Below are 13,447 nucleotides of genomic sequence, written 5' to 3' on the forward strand. Positions count from 1 at the left end.
GGGGGCCTGGACGGTGGCATCAGTCTAAGGGAAAATAACTGATTTGATTGAGATACCTGAAAGTCTGCCAAATTTAATAAATTCCAACAGTAACGGGTCCAGATTTGACGCCGGGTCAGTCACACATAATGTGACGTCGTCAGCATATAGTGAGATTAAGAGACTACGAGCACTAAATCCGATCCCTTTGGCGGTATGATGTTGCCTGATGCGTACTGCTAGTGCTTCCATCGCAATTGCAAAAAGTAGAGGGGATAATGGGCATCCCTGCCTCGTACCTCGCGAGATATTAAAGGGTGATGAGAGGAGACCATTCATCCTGACGCGTGCCAGCGGTTGAGTGTTAAGTAAACGTATGAGATTTATAAACAGCAGACTAAACCCCATACGACCCAGGATTATGAAAAGGTATGGCCATTCTAAAGTATCAAACGCCTTTGTAGCGTCTAAAAACACAGCGGCCGCTTGTACTTCGGGATGCAAGTAATGTAGTACTGACAATAAAGTTCTGAGATTTTGGGATGTTGATCTCCCAGGGATAAACCCCGATTGATCTGGGCGAGTGACCAGTGGGAGCAGAGGCTGCAGCCTATTCGCGATCAGTTTCGCCAAGATCTTTACATCTACATTTATTAAGGATAGCGGCCTGTAAGAATCTAATTCATCTTCTGGCTTCCCAGGCTTTCACAGGGTAATTATTATCGCCTCACACATTGACGGTGGAAGGACACCAGACTCTTGAACTTCCATGAATAGCTCGAATAAATGTGGTGCTAGTTCCTCAACATAAGTTTTATAAAAGGCAGTGGTTAGATCGTCCGAGCCGGGGGCTTTATTCAACGGCAAACTTTTTATGACCTGCGCCACATCTTCCACTGTAAAGGGGAAATCTAGATAGTCCAGATGCCTTTGACTCAGCCAGAGCAGTTCCAGGGAGTCGAGGAAGGGCAACAGGCCTTCGGGGCTGGAGCTCCGTGTAGTGGTGTAGAGCTTGGAATAAAAGCAGGAGAACTCATCAAGGATGTCTTTCAGACCTCTAATCACCGACTGGTCAGCGATTTTCAGCTCAGTTACACAGGCTGTAGAGCACGGGGCGCGGAGCTTCGCCGCCGGTGTTCTCCCGGGCCTATCTCCCTCCCCATATCTTCTCGCCTGGGCATGTTGATCTAGAAATGTAACTTCTCGGTGTGGCTCTTCTTCAAATTCAAGCAGTTTTTCTTTCAGCGTTGCCGGCATTGTGTGCTCACCAGAGGAGTAGAACTGTGATTCCAAGTCTCTTATCTGTTTCTCGAGTGATTCAAGTGTCCCTCGGATGGCCTTCAACACCCCCACCTGCCAGGCTATACAGTTCCCTCTGATCACGGTTTTAAAAGCTTCCCATAATGAAGCCGCAGTGCCCACAGAGCCTGTGTTAAGGGAAAAATATTCATTTATGTCTCCCCTAATCTCCTCCTTAAAAGCCTTGTCTAAGAGGGCTTCTTGTGGCAACCTCCAGGTGTACATCCACGGAATTGAATTGGGAGTTCCAAGCGCAAAAGACAGGGTGCATGGTCTGAGAAAGACCGGGGAAGATGCAAGGCCTTCATTGTCCGGGAAACTAACCAATAGTCCAAACATGACCACGCTTTATGATACTCTGAAATACATGTTCCCTCCTGAACAGTCGGGTAAATGTGTCTCCAAATGTCCACTAGGTCCCCGTCCGAGAGTATGGCTTGCAGTGTAGCACTAGCTGATAGGTGCAGTGTTCTAGACACCCTCTTCCTATCCAGCTCGTCATCCAGGATGGCATTGAAGTCCCCTCCCCAGATAATGGTGTCACAATTTGTCGCCCTCACCTTAGCCCATATATTTTGAAATATATCAGGGGAGTCAGCATTAGGGCCATATACCGCAACCAACACCATTGGATTACCACCTAGGGCACCTTGTATTATGGCCTATCTGCCTTCTGGGTCTATTTGTAGATCACCTGCTTTCCAATCCAGCCCCCGTCTGATCAGCACGGCAACTCCTCTGGAGTAGTTCGAGTAAATAGAGGAGTAAACCGATCCCCATCTGTTATGTCTCAATCTGGGGAAAGAGGGAACACCGAGATGCGTCTCCTGCGGCAAATATCAATGTGGTGCCTTCCTTCCATCATTTAACCCTCGGATGTTCCAGGTAAGAAAATGTAAATTAGTCATAGGACATCTATTCTAATGCAGTTCAGCGAATCAGAAGGAGCGAAACATAATGGTATATATGGTTTCACATGGCAATCAGCATGAAAATTGAAAAGCATAGATCTGGCAAACAACAAAACATGCCCACCCACTCCAACCCCCCAATCAGGTTTCAGAATACCCATCCCAAACATCATAAAGACTACGACAACATGTGGGAGCTCTCCCATGGAGGCGCAGTACCATCGGCATACTCCCCTGACTACTCAGGGTGGCTAAGAACATTGCAGGGAGCCTTACCTATCTCCCAGAACAGTGTAAACCAAACTCCCAAACCCACTAAAACCTGTAGATTAGGTGTGCAGCCAACCCGCGGATTACAAGCCTACAAAAGTTCAATTACTCCCAACCAGTCGCAGTATAGTGTATAGGCAGATGTGTTGAAATCAGAGATAGTGTGTGAAGGTATCAGTTCTGCATAATAGAGACCGGACATGATATACAGAGAAGTAATGTCACCCTCCCAGCCCCTACAAGCATGTACCAAACCATTTCAACAGGAAACGTCGCATCTCAAACCAGGAGTATAACGGGGTCACGGTCTCTTTCAGTCATTGTCACTCAAACTGTGCTCAGCCGCAGCTGTCGCCCTTGGAGTTTGTTTGGACGCCTTCCCACCGATATGCTTTGCAAATTTGAGGGCGGATTTGGCGTCCGTGAAGAAATGAGCAGACCCATCATATGTGACTTTGAGCTTGGCGGGATATAGAAGTGCGTACGGTACCTGGCCTGTAGGAGTATACGCTTAGCTTGAAGGAACTCCCGCCGCCTGCACAGCTGGGGTAAAGTCTGGGTAAAAGGAGATGGATTTACCTTTATGTGCAATCGTCCCCTTACCTCGGGCGAGGTGCAGGATAGTGTCTTGATAATTCAGGATCTTGGCCAAGATGGGTCTGGGGGTAGCGCCGACTGGCGGCCTTGGGCCCAGAGCGCAATGCGCTCGCTCCACGGCGAAAACCGAAGAAAGGTGTGGGTCGAATAATTCGTGGAGCAGATTTGCTACGTAGTTCTACATCTTTTCAATCGCTGTTGTTTCTGGTATGCCAGTAATTCAGAGGTTGTTTCGGCGGGACCGGGCCTCCAAATCTTCGTTTTTTGTCGCGGATTATGCCAAGCACCTTGTCCATTTGTAGGAGTTGTTCCTTCGTTTCCACTTGGAACTCATGAAAGTCCGAGGCTCGGTTTTCGAGCATGTCTAGTCTAGTTTCATGCGACCCCCACCTGCGTCTTAACAGCGTCTAATTGGTAAGTTAGCGCATCCAACTTGGTGTCTATATTTCGAAGGCTGGACCTCATTTCGAGTATCAGGGTATGCAAATCCTCTCCTTGATCCTCCGTCTGTGGTACCGGTGGTTGTTCCGCTCCCGCCTCCAGGTCTTGCTCTGTAAGCCTCGTGGTCCTCTGTTGGTCAAAGGTCAACTTCGGCTGTTTCGCGTCTTGCTTCCCCATGCCTTGACGATTGTAATGGGGGCACCCCGTGTGGTTCGCCAGTCAGGCGGGGCTCAGACAGGCAATGCAAGGCTCGATATTCACAGTTTCACCCCCCAGTAACCTGTCTGCCGAGCAAGGACTCTCTGAGGTGTGGCTAACATGCCGCTCGGGTTTCTGGGGGCTAACCCGGGGCGGCCATAAACCAGTAAGCAGGTCACACCCCACTGGGGTCCGTCGCCTCCCCCGCCGCGTTGGTAATGTCGCTGTAGTGTCTGGGGCGGGTGGCGATGAGTCCATGTGGCTTAGATGAGGACAGAACCCCTGTCCCAGTAATCTCAAGTATGTCGTTGTAGTGTCTGGGTTAGGTAGCGGTAAGTCCACGTGGCCCAGGTGAGGCCGGAAGTCCAAGTCCCAGTACTCATGGGTAGGTCGTTATAAGCAGTACGAGTGCCACATCCTGCTTGTTCGCACTTTCCGAGGGTGTTCTCCCCATACGTAGTTCCAGGGTACCAGCAGCAGCAGAGCAGCCACGTTTATTTCTTCTGGCGCGGGCACGGGATGTCACAGGGGTCCTGGATGGTGCACTGGCCTTCTCAGCAGCACCTCGCTCCCCATGCCACCAGGCCTCCTCCTGTCTCACTTAGGTGGCGGCGTCTGTCTCTGTATCCACGGTTTCTACACCGCTCGATCCTCCAGGGGTGGGAGCGCTGTTCTCGGGCGATCGCACTTATTTCCCCGGATCTCAGGGTCCCCCCTGTTTGTGCCGACTTCCCACTGTCGGGGTGGCTGCCTGGGATGTTGCTGTGGCGTAGCCGTCCCTCTCCCGGTCCTCGAGTCAGCCTACAGTCCTTTCTTGGAGGTCGCGGCTTGCCGCACGTATGGCGCCCCGTACTCGAGTTTCCCCGCAGCCAGCCGCCCACTCACACTGCTGATGGTCGTTTCTAGGCTCTCTCGGAACGGGACGCACCTCTCCCCCTCAGGAGGTCATCCAGAGCTAGGAGTCGGCTCGATTGATGTCTCAACCCGTGGGCTGTGTTCGGGAGTATTTCAGCGCAGTAAGTGCTCGCCAGTTGTTTGGATTTTGCTAGGATATTTTCTCGGCCGGCGGAGCTCGCCTAGCAGGCGGCCATTTCGCAGCTTGGCAGGCCACGCCCCCCGCAGGCGCCATCTTTGAATGGTGTGGTTATTATGTAGCTGCCGTGTTTAATAGTGCAGATTATAAACATGGTGTTCTAATGTGAAAACAATGTATTGGGTGATAATAGATCAAAATAAAAGTGTCAGGAAATGCTTTTATTGAAGTGTGGTGGTAAATACAAAGGATATAAAGTATCCGATCGCCATCTTGGAATGGTCTTTTGCAATGACTGTAGTGAATTGAGAAATACAGTGTTCCCCCAGGTCTCTGAGGGGAGGTGGTGCATTAGTGATTTAATGATCTCGAGAGTTCACATTTTGCAGTGGTAGTTTTGTATGCAGAGCATAGGCAATCATAATTAATGTTGAGTGCCATCGCGGGATCGTTTTTTGAGGTTATTAACCCAAAGGTCAGTTTCATGACATATTATGTGTTGGTATTGGTGTTTCTATACTACCTCAATCCACGGTATCTCGTCTTTAAGGCCTTGGGTATTCATCCGAAGCCGATGGACCCATATTTGCTCTTTTTGGAATAGGGTCTTGGTTGTCCATAAGGGATTTGATTCAATGATAGTCCAGGTCACTTGATCTGGTGTGTGTCCCTTTTCAATGTAGTGCCTGCTCATTTTGGTGGTGCTTCTTTTGTAACGAATGTTGCTTCTGTGTTCATTCACCCTTGTTCTCACAGCTCTAGATGTCATTCCTATATATAAGAGGTTGCAAGGACATTTGACCATGTAGACATAGTTTATTGTGTTGCAATTTGTATGTCTTTTCTAAATCCAATCCTGGTTGTTCAGTTGGAGTGTTTTGGTATGTGTTGTCAGTGGACAGACATTGCAAGTTCCACATGGATAGTGCCCTTTGACCGTTGGTAGATCCCATAGTGTCCTTTGGTTGTTCCTCTGTTTCTTCTGTGGTCTCGTGTGGACGACAATATCCTTAAGTTCTGTGTGCATCTGAACGCGAATTTTGGGCATCCCAGTTGCATTCTGCCCGTGTTCAGGATGTTCCAGTGTTTTCACAGATTCTTTTTGACCGGGTTAGATTGAGGTGTGTAAGTAGCTACTAAGAGCATTTCCCGGTGATTGTTTCGTGCACGTTTATGTGCATTTTTAATGCTTTTTTGTGGGTAGTTTCTCTTTTCTACATTTTTGCTAAGTTCTGCTGCCTGTGTTTCATAGTCCTGGAATATTACTGCAATTTCTTCTAAGCCTCAAAAATTGGCCAAAGGGGAGATTTTGTCTCAAGGCTTTTGTGTGATGGCTGTCATATGGCAGTAAACTGTTGCGATCAGTGTTTTTTTTGTATGTTTTTGTTAAATGTTTTCCATCTTTTGAGAGTATCAGTAAGTCCAGGAATGGTATTTCTCCACCCGAGGTAAACAGGGTAAACCTACAAAGTCACTAAATTAGCCAGAGTTCAATCCCCTGGTAGCTACGGCACAGAGAAGACAGGCTTAACCTATTGCAATCGGTAGCACCAAAACAGTGATGACGTTGAAAGGAAAAACAATAAAAGTCTCAAACCAAATTAGACAAAGGGACCAAAATGACAAAAATACAATTAGGGGAACTGGGGATATGAAATGTTCATGTTATAAGTCAGAATAGCATCAAACAGACCCCCTCCTTGATGGACTGGAACCTGCGAAGCCCCCCCCACTCCCTCCAGCGCCTTGAGACCCTTACGGGTGAGTAGTTGCACTTAACAAACACCTGATTTGATTTGATTTGATTTGAAGCAACACAAAGTGCCAATGATAGTCAATGGTCACAGTAGCAGTAGTAAGTGCAGTTTGATGCTGACGGCGATGGAGCACAGGTGATAGGCACCAACCAGGTTGGTCCTGGTCAAAGATTTTACCTTCTGACTTAGGGCCTGATTTGAATCTTGGTGGTGAAGATAGTCAGTCGCAACGGTGACGAAGCATCTATACCAACAAGAATGTGGTTCGCCCTCTGAATTTACATGAGCAGAACTAGAGGTCAGTTTTCAGTGCCGGTCAACGCCAGGAATCTTTTGGTGGTAAAGGGCAGTGAAAATGGAAGAGAACTACCAAGGCGTAGGGAGAATTTTCTTTTCTATTTAAAAATCCTTCTTTGGGACTTTTTTTTTAGGAAAAAAACGAAAACAGTTTACCGCACAGCTTCCTCATGTTGACCGAGCTGTGCTCCAAACTGTAAAAAGTATTTACAGGAACCACTGTGACAACTTTCATTTCAGTAATTTACTCCATCTCCCTGGTGGAGAAAAGGGCTACCAAAGCATAAATCTGCACCTTAGTCACTTAAAGTCCCAATCCACCAGAGGAGTGTGCTTCTACACCCCCCCAGAACCTCAGGGGAAGCACTCGGAGAATCACACGGTGTCAAGGCAGAGGCCAACAGCAGGACCCAGTCTAGGTCCAACTGCTACAGTTTAGCTGAACAGTTTCAGGAACAGGTCTCTTCCAGCTTATTCTGTCCTTGTAGGTTTAACAAGAGGTCAGCCTTATGATCCACGGAGTCTACTTCTTTGTCCTGGGTACAAGAATCAGCAGGTCCAGCCCTTCAGGGCTTTTCTCAGGTTGTAGAAAGTGGGTTCAGACCCCTTCTGTTTTTTCTCGGGCCCGGGAGTGTTCTGAAAAGAGTGCTTGGAGATGCCACATTTGTTGCTTGCAAGTTAGGGGGTGGGAATTGCTCCTTTGAATACCCTAACCAATGGGATAAAAGTTCCCGGGGCCAACCCAACAGACTTTGGGCATTTTCAAGATGTTTCAAGTCTTCAGTCACAGTTAACGGGGAATCTGAGTGATGGGGTGTGTATGGGGAGTGGACTATGGTAATCCAAGTGTCCTCTCACATCTAGCACTAAATTCCTGGTTAGGGCAGTCACTGTACTTACTGTACACCCAGAGACAGAAGTCTGGTAGAATGAAAGTTGGGTTTTCCATCAACCAGACAGTGGATTCACAAGAATAGTTTTGCCATCATGTTTTACTTCAAAATGTTATATGTAAACCCAGCAGACCCGTGAAGCAGGATTTTACATTCAAGGGAGATCTCACACTGTAATGTCAAAATGGTTGCTCACAGCTGCAGCCTGCTTGTTCTCTGAGGTTCAGAGGCGTCATCTCTGCGTATTCAGGCCAGCCTATTGTTTGCTCTTGGGGAGCATTTACGACCTTTTCCACACCTATTTAAATGCTAATTACTGGCTGGCAGAAATATAAATTCAGCCTCCAAGAGCTTCAGGCAGAGAAAAGGTAACTTTCTAAAAGTTACTTTTCCTTAATTTCTATTAAAAATCCAGCTTCATCATTGAATTGTCTTGTTAATAATTTGGGGGGCCCTGAGCAAGACATATTTGGGGGGGCTTTGTCAGGAATAAAAAGAGTTGAATATGTCTTACTCGGGACCCCAAACATTCTTAAGATGACATGGAGTGGAGAGGCAGAGTCAGAAATAAAGCTGGGCAGAGAGAGAGTGTTGGACCTGGCCCTTTTGGCAGGTTCACCCCTAAACATTTTGCATTTATCCTAGCCTTTTTCCCTATGTAGTGTTAGTGGTTTTAGACCTCTAGGGATTTTAGCACTGTTTCCCAGTGTAAAGTGCGTGCGCTCTGTGTTACCTTTAGTGAGACTGGCCTGCCCTCCCATAGGAATGCATGGGGGATATGTGTGTCCATGGTAATTCCTGGTGTGAGAGAAGTGCAGGGTCAAGTTTAGTATGTGCGAACTCGTGAGAATAAATGCTGCGCAATGGTGTGCACAGATTTATTGTGACTGGTGGAGAAGTGCCCCTTTTAGAAGTTGGCATTTTTGTGTACAGTGTGATGTGAATTGCCTGTCTGGCTTGTGAGTGACAGGGGCTGGATGGTGTGGGGAATTCCAGGAGCCAGAATGGGTCTGCCCCGGTGGTGAATGGAGAGATCTGCATGTAGATGGGAGGGAGGAGTTGCACCTGGGACCTGAATAGGGCTGTGCCTTCCCTACACAATGCTGGCTCCACCTCCTGTGGTGCGTCTGATATCCCTAGCCTGTCCTGTGAATAGGGAGAGGGGCTGAGCAAAACAAAGTTCTCCAGAACCAGTTGTAACTGGTTCTCTCCTTGCCCTACAGTTTGTGACAAAGGAAATGTGTGTATAAGAAGGGGCTGTGACCCCATGAGTGGGTTCTGCTGTGCTGGTCCTGACGCTGGGGGCTGCTGGGCTCTAGGAGGAACCGCCACAAGGGACTGCCTCCCTGCTGGAGGGCCCTGTGTGTTGGCCTGCCTGAGCCCAGCCTTGTGCCCCCTGAACTTTGCCTTATTTGGAGGAGCGCTTTGTCTTCCATGGCCAAGAAGCGCTTTATTTTTATTTGCTGAAGAGCGCTTTACTGTCCTGAGGAGCGCCTTCGTTGGGAGCAGCAGGGCTGAGCTGCGATAATTTCCGAGGGAATCCCGATGTAGGGATTCCCCCGCTTTGTGACTTTCTGAGCGGGAGCCCACCCCGCTGGTTAATGTTTGAACGACGAGCGGGAGCCCACCCCGCGCTGGCACCTTCCTAGCGGGTGCCTACCCCGCTTTGTGTGCTTAAGAACGGGAGCCTACCCCGTATCTCGCCCGAGATCACTGCCGCGACCCGGAAGTCCAGAAGGGCGGCCTTGGTATGGGCGGGGCGCTCCACGAACCAGGAAGTGGATGGGAGCCTACCCCGTGCTCCTGTGATCACTGCAGCAAGGAAGCGGATGGGAGCCTAGCCCGCGCTTCTGAAAAGTGAAGAAGACCGCGGGGACAAAGGCGGCATTTGCACCCGGGGCCCCCGAGAGCGAGGGAGAGCCCCGTGGTGCCGAGTGAGGCACGGGGGAGTGCTGCAGTGGCTGGCAGGGCTCCCGTGTGCATAAGAGAGCCCGCATGCAGCTGCAGAGGCCCCCAAAGAGCGAGAGGACCCCACCTGAGGAGCAGCCACGACAGTCCGGTGAGTGGAGTAGAGAGAGGGCCGTGTCTTCCTCCTCCAAGGAGGACCTGAGTCTGGCCAGTACTTTGGTGCCGGTGCCCGTCCCCCTCCAGCCAGTACTAACTTTTCTGGGGGCACAGTTGCTGAGCGGTCCCGCAGGGCAGCGGACCGCTCCAACGTTGTTGGGCATTTGTTTCCAGGAGCCCCCCACGAGAGGGGCTCCCCCAGGCACCGTTATGCCCGCGCTAAGTTCTGCTGAGGGCATATTGTTTCCAGAGCCCCAGTGGGACTCGAGGTGCACGTGAGAGCCAGTGTTTGTTTTTGCCTACATTCCCCCGTTGCCCTGCAAGAGCACAGGCAGCTACAACGAGGGGGCAGAGTTAATTGGAGAGCCCCAGTGAGGCCCAGAGGGCACGGTTGTGCCCGGGCCTATTTGCATACTCACAGCTGCCCCGCCAGACAGAGGGCGGCTGTAACATTCTGGACTTGGGTTCAGAGGGCACAGTAAGTGCCCAGCCTTTTCTTTGATTTCTGCAGCTGCCCAGCAATTAGTGGGCAGCTGCCACGTTTAGGTGGTGCAATTGCGCACCTTGGATTTACTGCTTTTTGTGGCCCTAGGGTTAATTGAGTAGCCCTACCTACGCCCTGACATTCTGGACATTGGGCATTGGGAGCCCCTGTGAAAGGCCAGTTGGCCTGGGTCCAGGTCCAGTGTGTTGTGCCCCCGATTGGGGCACACTGCGTTTATACTGACTATTGCCCAATGTGTTTATGCTGGTGATGCTTATTACCTCATGTGATTTACGTTTATGAGGCTGGTGCATAGTGTAGTTTTATGCCTAAATGTGATGTCTACTGCTCAATGCCTTTATGCCCTGATCTATGCCTCTAATGATGTTCATGGTTATGAGGTTTGTGCGTAATATGGTTATGCTAAGGGTTTTTAGGCCTAATATGTTTTATGCCTAATGTGTGTTCCTAACTTTTACCAGTAGTTACTGGTTGTGCTCTACATTTATTATTTGTGCTACATTACAGTTGGTGATTTGTGATTATTCTGACAGAGGCCTAATTGGCCCTGTCAGGTGTATATAATCCCCTGTAGATACTGCCCAGTGCCAGTTGGCACAGTGTATATTATGTGATTATGATCTAATGTGTTTATTATAATACAAAGGCTATTTTTATATATAACCTTGTGTGGAGTTCCTTTTGTGGTGTGCCTGGGGTGTTGTTGCTGTGTGCGCGTGCAAACGCTTTACACATTGCCTCCGGGATAAGCTTGACTGCTCGTGCCAAGCTACCAAGGGGGTGAGCAGGGGTTATCTTTGGGGTGTAACTTCCTTGCCCTGACTATAGGGGTGGCTTCTGCCTGGCTTTGGCGCAAGCCTTAGCCAACCAGAGATCCCATTTCTAACAGAGAGGTTTAGAGAAATACAATAGACAGAGGTCCAAGAGAGAATGTTCAGTTTCCCAGTTGCCCCATGGAAGGTAGGGGGCTTTGGAAATTTCCCATTCCTTAAACATCTCTTTTAGGTGACTGAGGTGCAGTGATCATGTTATGGGATGCAGCGCTTAGCAGTGTGATGGATGAGGAAGTGTTTGGGACAGATGCACAATTTATGGTTTTCAGTACCCTTGCAGCTTTGAGCATCTCTGCAGGCCACTCTGTGGTATTTCTGATGATCACAGTCCATTTATCTGGTTACTACACACTTTTATTTTGCTTAAAGTTCATGATCCTGAGGAAGCATAGGTTGGTGGAAGACATCGACTTTCTTAAAGATCAGATTTAGGACAAGAGTGCATGGAGCTCTGAAAACACAAATACACATGTTAACTCAGAGTGGGCTAAGACTGGGCAGGCAGTAATTGCACGCCAGTAGTGCATGAGCCCTCTGAGCAGCATACTGACTCCTCCCAGGTCCTCGTTACCTTGTTCCCGTTAACCTGGCTCATAACTTGGACCTCCGGCCTGAGTCATGTTTTTATGTTAAATTTATTTCCCATCTACAAAGCTTCTTGATGTTAGGGAGAAAGACATACCCAACTAGGACCAAAAATAATCTTAGGTAAATTCAAAGCATCTCAAGCTTACTGAAAAACATTTATAAATGTTTCCAAAACTGTAACAAAGTTTGTGCAGAGGTCAAGATGAAAGTTTTAACCCTTGAACAAGCTGCAGAGAATACTCTGTCACACCTATGTTATCATCTTGGGTTTTAGGCGTAAACAAGGCACTGAGGGGCTAATCGTAGGGCGCAGGAGGGAGTGTGTATTCTGAACTTATTTGTCAAACAAATGAAGACTTTGCATAGGTGGCTTTGTGAACAACAGTAATGGCTTTAAAAAGAATCCATTTCAGATGGGAGCCTCTGCAAGGCTCTCAGAACTGGTCAGATGTAGTCCCGGATCATTCAAGCATCAGACATGTGCACTAGTTATTGGCAATGCAGTAATTTTACGGTTTTGAACAAACTGACTCTATTACCATAAACTCAGACCGCAATGGACTTGCCCTTATGAAGACATACCCATCTCGCCGGACTCCTAATTAGATATTCTATATTTAACCTACCAAAAGAGATTGCTATGCCTTGAGAAAGCCCTGGTCTGCTGGCCCCTGGGCGAAACATGTGTCGGCTGTTCCTTTGTCTCTGCACACATCTTCAAATAAATAAGAAAAGACCACTGCAAACGAGTATTCAATCTTTCCTGTACATATGACGTCTAGAACAAGATTGAGGGATTCATTAACCCTCTAAACCTTAATGACCAAAAAGAGCACAAAACTAATCACATATGTCATAAACCAGATGCAACTGGATCAGGACCATCATCGTGCCCCTCCCTGTGGGATGATGAAAAGAAGCACCTGCAGAGGGTTAAACTGTAGGGGACAACAAGAGAGATCGGCCTCCAAAAAGTGTCTGTATTTCATTTGGTGGTTGCAGATATAGAAGGAAGCCCATAGCTTGTGGCCAGATAAAGCTCATGCAGGTGGTACAGCCTCCCGGGGGCAAAGGCTACCCTGTTTTCGCAGGATTAAACTGTAGAAAACTCCATGACATTCACAAATGAGTCAGAGACACACATTGTGCCACAGTGGCCTCATCCAGGGGCTCCTCCGCATCTGTGAGATGTTTTTACCACTCAAAAATCAACTGGGTGTCTTCAGCGTGCATTTGGAATATAGTCCCAGCAGAGTAGAGACGTCTGGGCAGGGGAGGCTCATGTATATGTTAAAAGGATGCAGTGATAATATTGATTCCTCAGGTACACCAGAGCTCAATTTTTTGAGACAGGAGGTGAACAGAGACAGTAGCATCTGAGGTCTGTGCTTTAGGGACTATCCTAGGTAGTCCTGCGCAGTTGAATGAAATGGCCAACTGTGTTAACGGGCACCGAGAGGTCTAGTAAAATTAATGAGTCTCTCTGTTATCCACTGATGTTTCATCTCATCAAGACTGGTTCACTGTTATTGCCTGCTCTGAAACCTGCCTGGAAGAGATCAAGAAGGGCATTACCCTCCTCTGGTAGAGCTCTGGTTACACCAGAGTTACCAAAACCTGATGAGTGGAACAAGTGGGATCCTGAGATTCCCCTAAGTAAAGAGGAATTGCCAGGGCAATGCCTAATTGTAACCCGATTCCGCTATAAATCCTCTTTTGTTCATGATCTTTCATGTGGAGAGACTACATGCTATGAGTAGGTGGAGTCTTCGTTTCAAGAAG

The sequence above is a fragment of the Triturus cristatus genome, chromosome 7 (assembly GCF_964204655.1).
Source record: "Triturus cristatus chromosome 7, aTriCri1.1, whole genome shotgun sequence".
Lineage (NCBI taxonomy): Eukaryota > Metazoa > Chordata > Amphibia > Caudata > Salamandridae > Triturus > Triturus cristatus.